The sequence below is a fragment of the Somniosus microcephalus genome, chromosome 16 (assembly GCF_052327205.1).
Source record: "Somniosus microcephalus isolate GS21.2 chromosome 16, FLI_Smic_1.0, whole genome shotgun sequence".
Classification (NCBI taxonomy): domain Eukaryota; kingdom Metazoa; phylum Chordata; class Chondrichthyes; order Squaliformes; family Somniosidae; genus Somniosus; species Somniosus microcephalus.
The window spans coordinates 83,612,950-83,622,552 of NC_141002.1; the positions used below are offsets into that span (position 1 = coordinate 83,612,950).

Here is a 9,603-nt window from a genome sequence, read left to right on the forward strand (position 1 = left end):
CTTTGAGGTGCCTGCTGTACATGGTCCATGTCTCTGAGGCATACAAGTGGCTCCATAATAAATAGCAATGGCCTGGGCACCTTTCTGGAGCCACCCAAACTACATAAACCACAGTGAAAGCTCAAATATCTGCATTCCCAGGTTCCTGACATTGGGTGGCACTGTAATAACTCTCAGGCTGGTTTGAAGTCACCCTACACCCACCCCCCACAGCTATTTACTCTGGAGGCTGTCCAGGGCACTCCCTTCAGGGACTTCACCGGAGCATCCTAGCAGTGCAGGAGATCTGGCCAAAAGATTCCATTACTGGTGAGAAATAGCAAAAGAAAGTCTGCTTAGACTGTTTTCTTCTGTAAAATGGGGGTGCACTTCAAAAATAAAAATCCTCAAGAAAGTCATTGTATCGAAATTAAAGTTTTCCGGCTAGCCTATGGTTAGCAGATAACTTCTCTAAAGTACTCTCGTACTTACAAAAAAAATGATTCTTGAAGTCAATTGTGGGCAATAAAAATATAGAACAAAGTTAAAACAAGTAGTTACATTAAGACAAAAACAAAATACTGCGGATGCTGGAAATCTGAAATAAAAACAGAAAATGCTGGAATTACTCAGCAGGTCAGGCAGCATCTGTGGAGAGAGAAACAGAGTTAATGTCATTGACCTGAAACATTAACTCTGTTTCTCTCTCCACAGATGCTATCTGACCTGCTGAGTATTTCCAGCATTTTCTGTAGTTACATTAAGAGTTAATTTCTCTCTATACTGGTACAGTAAAACATCCCAGAAGCCAGTTAATTGACAAAGTCCATGTGGATTTGTTAACAGTGGCTGCTTAGCTTCTAACCTCTACCAAGGAACCATCTGAGCTCCTATCATCTGCCTTCCTGAGATTTGTTTTTATTATGGCTCATTTTGGTACACTTATTATATTGGCTCCAACCACTAGCCTCTCCAGAGCAAAGGACTAATGCTTTGACTTCTCTTCAAGGCCTTTTGTATCATCAAAATCAACCTCAAAGGAATAATCATGAGCATAATCATTAATGTCTTCTATTTTTAAACCATCAGCCTCTTCTTCCAGTAAGCATTTAAAACCATCACCAAAAGTATAATGGCTTAGTTCCAGTCCATATAGATTATTAGCTTCAATGTACAGAAATTTTCCATTACCAGAAGGTGAAGCAATGTTTAATGTAGAAAGACATCTTGAGACTTTCTACCCATCACAGAACGTATTTGCCCATTTGATAATGGAAAACTGATAGTGTTATCATTATTCTTTATAAATCAAAGTCCAAACTTTACGTACTTAGTGCAGCTGCCAAAGTCAATCCAACATGGAATAAACAATGACTTGATTTGTTTGATTCTGACGAAAGGTCATCGACCTGAAACATTAACTTTGTTTCTCTCTCCACAGATGCTGACTGGCCTGCTGAATATTTCTAGCATTTTCTGTTTTTTTTATGACTTGATTTGTTAAACCTGTGTGCCTTTTTAACATTTCAGGAATAGCTGCAAAAAAAAACCAGGCTTCTCATTTCCCATCACTTCCCCGCACCAAAATAAGTTATATTGTCACAGTTATTTACAACCAAAGACTTCATAAACATTCTTAGCATGCTGATAATGCTGATCTTTAAAGTTAAACAAATGATACAACTTTTCATTTGTGCAGTGCAAGTTGAAGGCCTCATGCACCCAGTTAGGATTGCTTTCAAAACAGCATTGGTGAAGATCTGGCCTGCACATCATCTGTCCCAGATTGTGGGTACTGCATCCCACAGGGGATAGGGGGGGAAATGACTAACACAATGGAGAGTTAGCATGAAAAAAATGCATACTTAAATGTAATTTTGTCTACTCTTTCTGGCAAAATATTTTACAAATTGTTTCAAAAAATATTTTTCTATCTGCTATTACTAGTTACTAATCTTTTTTACTGAATATTTGGTTCATACACTACAGGTAAAATAATAAATACCAGAAAGTTAAATCATTTTAATTTGTTTAGCTGCTTCACAATTGTCAGCCTTCTGCTTTTTAACTAAATTTCCTGAGCAAACTACTAACAACTTGCCTTTATAAAATGTCCCAAGCAATGTTTCCTGTAATTTTCTCTTTGGGTGCGCAGCCCCTTTAAGTGACTGCGCGGCCCATTCAAATCTTCCCCCATGCACGGTTTCCCCCCGTGCCAAAGCCGGTGAACAGCCTGCGCGGGACCTCCAGACCGCTGCGCGGGTGCGCAGCTTAATGGGAACGTTGGTCCCAAGGCACTTCACAGAGGCATAATCAGACAAAAATGGATGCTGAGCTGTAGAAGGAGATAAAGAGCGGTGACCAAAAGCTTGGTCAAAGAGGTGGGTTTTAAGGAGGATCATTAAGGAGGAGAGAGAGGCGAAGAGGTTTTGGGACGACATGCCAGAGTGTGAGGCCGAGACAGCTGCACGCACAGCTGCCAATGCACTATTTTGCTTCGTGTCATGTTGTGGTGATTATGAAGTTGTTTTGTTTTCCAGAATGGTCCCAGTACAAAAACAGTCACTTTTCTATCTTAGTTTCATAAAGTCCAAATTATGTTTATGATATCAAACATTTGTTTATTTAAGCAATCAATTATTATAAAATCAGCACATTATATATAGATTAAAAATTTAACCTCCAAGCCCATGTCAACTTTTTCCATATAAATTCCTGTATCCACATTTGTAATGAAAAGTGCCATGTAAACTAATCATGCTGCAATTACATGTTCCTGCCAGTGGAGGCACTGCGGAATCACCACAAGCACGAGGGTGTAATTATAGTCGGACAAGTTTACATAGGCAATTTTCATTATAAATATCGACATAATGACCCTGAATTTGCAGTTGGTGGCGTAATAAGGAGTACGCAGCCGACCTCTGAACGGAATCCGCACTTACCTGCTGCGAACCCCACGAGAAGTTGCTTTGAAATGCTGCGGAGTTGTGCGCAGCATAGTGGCCCACGAGGAAGTTATGATGAACCTTTATAAAACACTGGTTCGGCCTCAACTGAAGTATTGTGTCCAAATCTGGGCACCGCACTTTAGGAAGGATGTGAAGGCCTTAGAGAGGGTGCAGAAAAGATTTACGAGAATGATTCCAGGAATCAGGGACTTCAGTTACGTGGATAGACTAGAGTTGTTCTCCTTAGAGCAGAGAAGATTGAGAGGAGATTTGATAGAGGTGTTCAAAATCATGAGGGGTCTAGACAGAGTAGATAGAGAGAAACTGTTCCCATTGGCGGAATGTCGAAAACCAGAGGACACAGATTTAAGGTGTTTGACAAATGAACCAAAGGCGACATGAGGAAAAACTTTTTTACGCAGCGAGTGGTTAGGATCTGGAATGCACTGCCTGAAAGGGTGGTGGAGGCAGACTCAATTGTGGCTTTCAAAAGGGAATTGGATAAGTACCTGAAGGAAAAACATTTGCAGGGCTACAGGGAAAGGGCGGGGGAGTGGGACTAGCTGAAGTGTTCTTGCAGAGAGCTAGCACAGGCTCGACGGGCTGTAAGCCTTCTATGAATCCATGATTTTAATTGATTATTCAAGACCCTTTCGTTAGTTTGTGGGTATGCATGACTTTCTGCATGATATTAAACAATCATATTTTCATTTGGTAATGTGCATTGTGAATCACAAAAGAAGTGAATGTGATTAGTAAATGCAAATGATATGTGTTTTGTTAATTGCTGACTATTAAAAAAACAACTCATTTTAAAATAAAAAGAACTGGTAAGGTGAACAAGTCTGAAGTTTTACCTCACACAGTAAATTGAAGTTATTTTGATTTGCAGTTTAACCTAAATGCATAGATATTAAAGTAATTACAATTTTAATGCACTTCAGCAGATAGTTAACTGTTTCTGGCCTCTGGATAGGAACCATAAAACTTGATTGGGAGACTTTTTATGTACAATTTTCTCATACCCCCTCCCCTCACGCCTGTTTACATCAGCCATAAAAATGTTAAGGGTAATCGATGCGCAGTAGGTGGGCAATTAGCCCAACTTTTCACCAGCACATCATTTTAATAAGGATTTGAAAGTTGCAGCGGATCATCTGTCTTTGGAACTTGACAGATCGCAAATTCGGGATTTAGCGCATGCGCTGGAAATCCCAAACTTGCGGTCAATTTCAAAGGCGGTGTGACAGCGTACTCAGAGTATGCCCGCATAGTGACCGCGAATTCAGGGCCAATGTTTAACTTTAAAGTGGTGGCTCCATTATATCTGCTTGCCCTGGTTCAGTTAGCTCCTGGCTTCACCTGAAGATTACACTTGGTCTCGGCTCCACAGGAGATCAGCTAGCTTTAAAAATAAAATTCTTGAATTCGTTTCATTTCAGTTTTATATTTATTGTCTTCATTTATGTCACTGTCTTTCTTCAAATAATCTTTTGATAGAACAATTTACTGAACAGTCATCAAACTAAGTATTATTATTCTTTTAAATTGTTGAACCATCACCATTTTGAAGAATTTGATCAGTAAATTTTCTAAATAATTATTTTTCAGTTATTATTAAATCATTCAACTACAACATCGTCCACTACAGAACACTGGCATTGTTTTTAAAATAGTTTATTAAAATCTTGGTTATAAATTCTGAGCCACATTCAGTCCACAATTGATTGATTTTTGCAACTTTCTTAATATCAAGGCTGGGACCATGTAAGTGAGACAATGTTAAGCAATACCTGCTCACTGAATTCTGCTGTATAACACTGACTCCGCACCCAGTTTACTTAGAAGTTCAGAGTGCAGCTGCTGATATGCATTCACCAAGGTCTGGTACTCAACTTGTGGATGAAACAGTGATGCTCAGTGTGTGGTCTGTCCTTTACCCATCACAGGCACACACACAATTCACTCAAGATTTGTGCCATTAACCAGGTTGACCTGCTTTCATTTACATTGTGTTGGCTCTAGCTGTTGTACTGGAGTTGACCTGTTACAATGTAGATCCCTACATATCCTTCCCTTTTTGGAGCGTCTGATGGAAATTGGTAATATAACAGCAGCATCAAAACTTTAAAAAATAAAATGCAAGTTTTATTTTGAGAAGGCTACCTCAAGCTTATTTTTATTGTGTTCAACAATTTCAGACCATAACCTCTGCCCCTATTTTTTCAGGCGGCAGCAGTTGATGATTTTGCCGTCCCCATTTGCAACATTTAACCACTCGTGCATTCCACAGACCGTCCCTTTTGTTCTTTTCTCCCCTCCCCCCTTTCCCTGTCTCTGCACCTGCTTAAGATCTGTTACATCTCTAACTTTTTCCAGTTCTGACGAAAGGTCACTGACCTGAAACGTTAACTCTCTTTCTCTCTCCACGGATGCTGCCTGACCTGCTGAGTGTTTCCAGCATTTTCTGTTGTTTCTTCTTATTTTTATAGGGGTGGGCATCAGCGATTGCTCAAAGAGATGTCAAATTTTATTTCAATGCTAATTTCACTGAATTCTCACCAGTTGGATAAAGAAATTATTTTGTTATTTTTAAAGGTTAAAAAAATCAATCAGTTTATGCAATTACCGTAGCATCATAAGAATCTATTTCATTTTCCTACAAAAGCAGATCTTCTAACTTTTATAAATTGCTCACCTGCTCTTTATTTTATCTACCAAAATTCCCTGGATTCTGGAGAGGTCCCAGCGGACTGGAAAACCGCAAATGTAACGCTCCTATTTAAGAGAGGAGGAAGACAGAAAGCAGGCAACTATCGACCAGTTAGCCTAACATCTGTCATTAGGAAAATGCTGGAGTCCATCATTAAGTAAGTGATAGCAGGACATTTAGAAAATCGCTAGAGTTTAGAAGAATGAGAGGGAATCTCATTGAAACTTATAAAATTCTAACAGGACTAGACAAACTAGATGCAGGAAGGATGTTCCCGATGGCGGGGGAGTCCAGAACCAGGGGTCACAGTCTAAGGATAAGGGGTCAGCCATTTAGGACTGAGATGAGGAGGAATTTCTTCACCCAGAGAGTGGTAAACCTGTGGAATTCTCTACCACACAAGGCAGTTTAGGCCAATTCATTAAATATATTCAAGAAGGAGTTAGATATATTTCTTAAGGCTAAAGGGATCAAGGGATATGGGGAGAAGGTAGGGACAGGGTACTGAGTTTGGATGATCAGCCATGATCTCATTGAATGGCGGAAAAGGCCTACTCCTGCTCCTATCTTCTATGTTTCTATAATATAGTCAAGCAGAGTCAGCATGGTTTTATGAAAGGGAAATCATGTTTGACAAATTTGCTGAAGTTCTTTGAGGATGTAACGAGCAGGGTTGATAAAGGGGAATCAGTAGATGTCGTGTATTTGGATTTCCAGAAGGCATTCGATAAGGTGCCACATAAAAGGTTACTACACAAGATAAGAGCTCATGGGGTTGGAGGTAATATATTAGCATGGATAGTGGATTGGCTAACGAACAGAAAACAGAGAGTCAGGATAAATGGGTCATTTTCAGGTTGGCAAACTGTAACTAGTGGGGTGCTGCAGGGATCAGTGCTGGGGCCTCAACTATTTACAATCTATATTATTGACTTGGATGAAGGAACTGAATGTAATGTAGCCAAATTTGCTATTGATACAAAGATAGGTGGGAAAGCAAAATGTGTGGAGGACACAAAGAATCTCCAAAGGGATATAGATAGGCTAAGTGAGTGGGCAAAAATCTGGCAGATGGAGTTTAATGTGGGAAAATGCGAGGTTATCCACTTTGGTAGGAAAAATAAAAAAGCAAATTATTTTTTAAATGGGGAGAGATTACAAAATGCTGAGGTACAGAGGGATCTGGGGGTCCTTGTACATGAATCACAAAAAGTTAGCATGCAGGTACAGCAAGTAATTAGAAAGGCAAATGGAATGTTGGCCTTTATTGCAAAGGGAAGGAGTATAAAAGTAGGGAAGTCCTGTTACAACTGTACAGGACGTTGGTGAGACCACACCTTGCGTACTGCATACAGTTTTGGTCTCCTTATATAAGGAAGGATATACTTGCATTGGAGGCAGTTCAGAGAAGGTTCACGAGGTTGATTCCGGAGATGAAGGGGTTGTCTTATGAAGAAAGGTTGAGCAGGTTGGGCCTATACTCATTGGAGTTTAGAAGAATGAGGGGGGATCTTATTGTAACATATAAGATTCTGAAGGGGCTTGACAGGGTAGATGAAGAGAGGATGTTTCCTCTCATGGGGGAATCTAGAACTAGGGGGCATAATTTCAGAATAAAGGGGGCACCCATTTAAATTGGAAATGAGGAGGAATTTCTTCTCTCAGAGGGTCATGAATCTTTGGAATTCTCTTCCCCAGAGAGCTGTGGAGGCTGAGTCATTGAATATATTTAAGGTGGAGATAGATTTTTTGAAAGGTAAGGGAGTCGAGGGTTATGGGGAGCGGGCAAGAAAGTGGAGTTGAGGCCAAGATCAGATCAGCCATGATCTTATTGAATGGTGGAGCAGGCTCGAGGGGCCAAATGACCTACTCCTGCTCCTAAGTCTTATGTTCTTATTTATTTTGTGTTTCTCACGCCATTCCCTTATTGAAAGATTGGTCTAGGAACTTGCCCCCAGATCTTTCCCAATGCTGTACTGTAAATGCAAGGCTTTGAGTGGCAGAGGATAACTTGCATTTCAGCTTTCCCTTCCCTGTGGGAAAGGGTCTAGTTTCTACTTTGCAACTCATCCTTGATGGCACATCAGGGACTCAAATCGACCATGTGGGAAATACAGCTTTGCCAAGTATTGGATTTGACAATCATTGATTTTGTTCAAAAATTCAATCTATTTTTATATACGCCAACCTTTTTAAAAAAAATAAATAACTGTGTGCGCTTAACTGGGTTTGCAAACTGGTCTTGCTGCTCATAAATGTGATTCTTAATACTCTCCCAGGCTGCATTTGTTGGTGCAAACCTGCATTTCATTGTTTTTTGATGGTTTTTCAGAACACTCACTTGTTGTGCCACCACAGTACCCCCCATCCCATCCCATCATAAAATAAGAAAAGCATTCTGTCTCCTAGGAGTTACCTTCCCTTCCTTTGTTCCTGAAGGTCAAAACAATGATCACCACCTCCTCCCAACATTAGTTTAATGCCCATACATGTCCACCCTCTAATCAACTGTAATCAACAGTCTTGCACAAAAGCTTCCTTCCAGCTCCATCAATTTTTTTTTTAAACCTCTCCACTGGTGTCAGAGATCCCGGTTCCTCATTACCAAAATGCTGTTGTGCAGCTTTAAATGTTTTTCTGTTTACTGGCAAGTAACTAAAAACCGCGACCTAAAAACAATTGGAAACATTGCAACTGTGTTTCGTTTCGATTGAAAAGTAAATGACTACCGTCTGTTTCATGTTTAGTTATCATTCGCAATTACATTGAAAATCTACCATTCTAGTGTGTATACTTCATTCTTTCTGATTGCGAGTCCTATGCATCTGCTAAGGGAGAACTGACCAGGGATTACTGGGGCAGCAGGAAGGTTTGTCCCCGTGTAGAGTAAATTTTAAGCAGTGTTTTCCTGTGCATGCAGGAATCTCTGTGGTACATGAGTATTCTTCGAGTCAGCATTAAATAATAAGTCTACTTACAAAACCTCGTGAGATGATGATAGCTGAACTCAAATAGTATGCGCTTTTCAGTGGGTCTGTGGCAATTGTTTTATTTCTCCGTATTGATGCTGAGGCCGCATCAGTGATTATTGAGCACATAATATGTAAACGTTCACATGAAGGCTGCAAATCGTTTTTTGTTGAAGGGATGAGTGCGGAAGCAGAGCTCTGTGATTTGATGCCTGGGTCTGGCATGAGAGAAAGCCACTCCCGATTGGCTAGGAGACGTAGAATGATTTATAAGAATGATGATGGGGTATTAACTGATTGGTTTACTATTTCCACAAGTGAACAGGAGCACCCATCTATTGCGTTAATGTGCATTGTGCCCATTATCATTACACAATTGGCCTTTAAAAAATTAACAGAGGTTTATTGGCTTTAAAAAAAAGACAATTTAATTGGAATAACATCAGGTCACACAGTTTGGTAATATGATTTTACCTCACTATGCTTTCATAGCTTTAAAATTACATTTGTAAAGATGTGCTCAGTCCATATTAAAACATTATTATGTGAAGAGAAGCTATTTAAAAAAAGTTCCTTTCCTAACTCTACAAACTCTGTTTCTAAAAGCAAATAGGTAATTTGCTGACATTATAGAGGAAAAGCTAGATGGCCGTGTGGTTTTATATAAAAATAAAACAGAGGATTACAATCAATATCTATATCAAGTTTTGCATTTAAAATCATGAAGGGTTTAGATAGCGTCAATAAAGAGAAACTGTTTCCAGTGGCTGAAGGGTTGATAACCAGAGGGTTCAGATTTAAGATGATTGACAAAAGAACCAGAGGCGACATGAGGAAAAACATTTTTATGCAATGAGTGGTTAGGATCTGGAATACAATGCCTGACCGGGTAGTGAATACAGATTCAATAGTAGCCTTCAAAAGAGAACGAGATGAATACTTGAAAGAGATATGGGGAAACAGCGGGGGGAGTTGGACTAACGGGATTGCT

The 9,603-nt window shown here is 39.7% G+C and overlaps 1 protein-coding gene across 1 annotated transcript in view; it reads right to left on the minus strand.

Moving 5' to 3' along the window:
- mdm2 (MDM2 proto-oncogene) overlaps positions 1 to 8,701 on the minus strand; it is a 44,551-nt gene extending 35,850 nt beyond the window's left edge. Inside the window, exon 1 of the mRNA XM_086009382.1 lies at positions 8,622 to 8,701. The gene's annotated coding sequence lies outside the window, so the exon portion shown is untranslated. The remainder of the gene's footprint in view (positions 1 to 8,621) is intronic.
- Between the last annotated feature and the right edge of the window lie 902 nt (positions 8,702 to 9,603).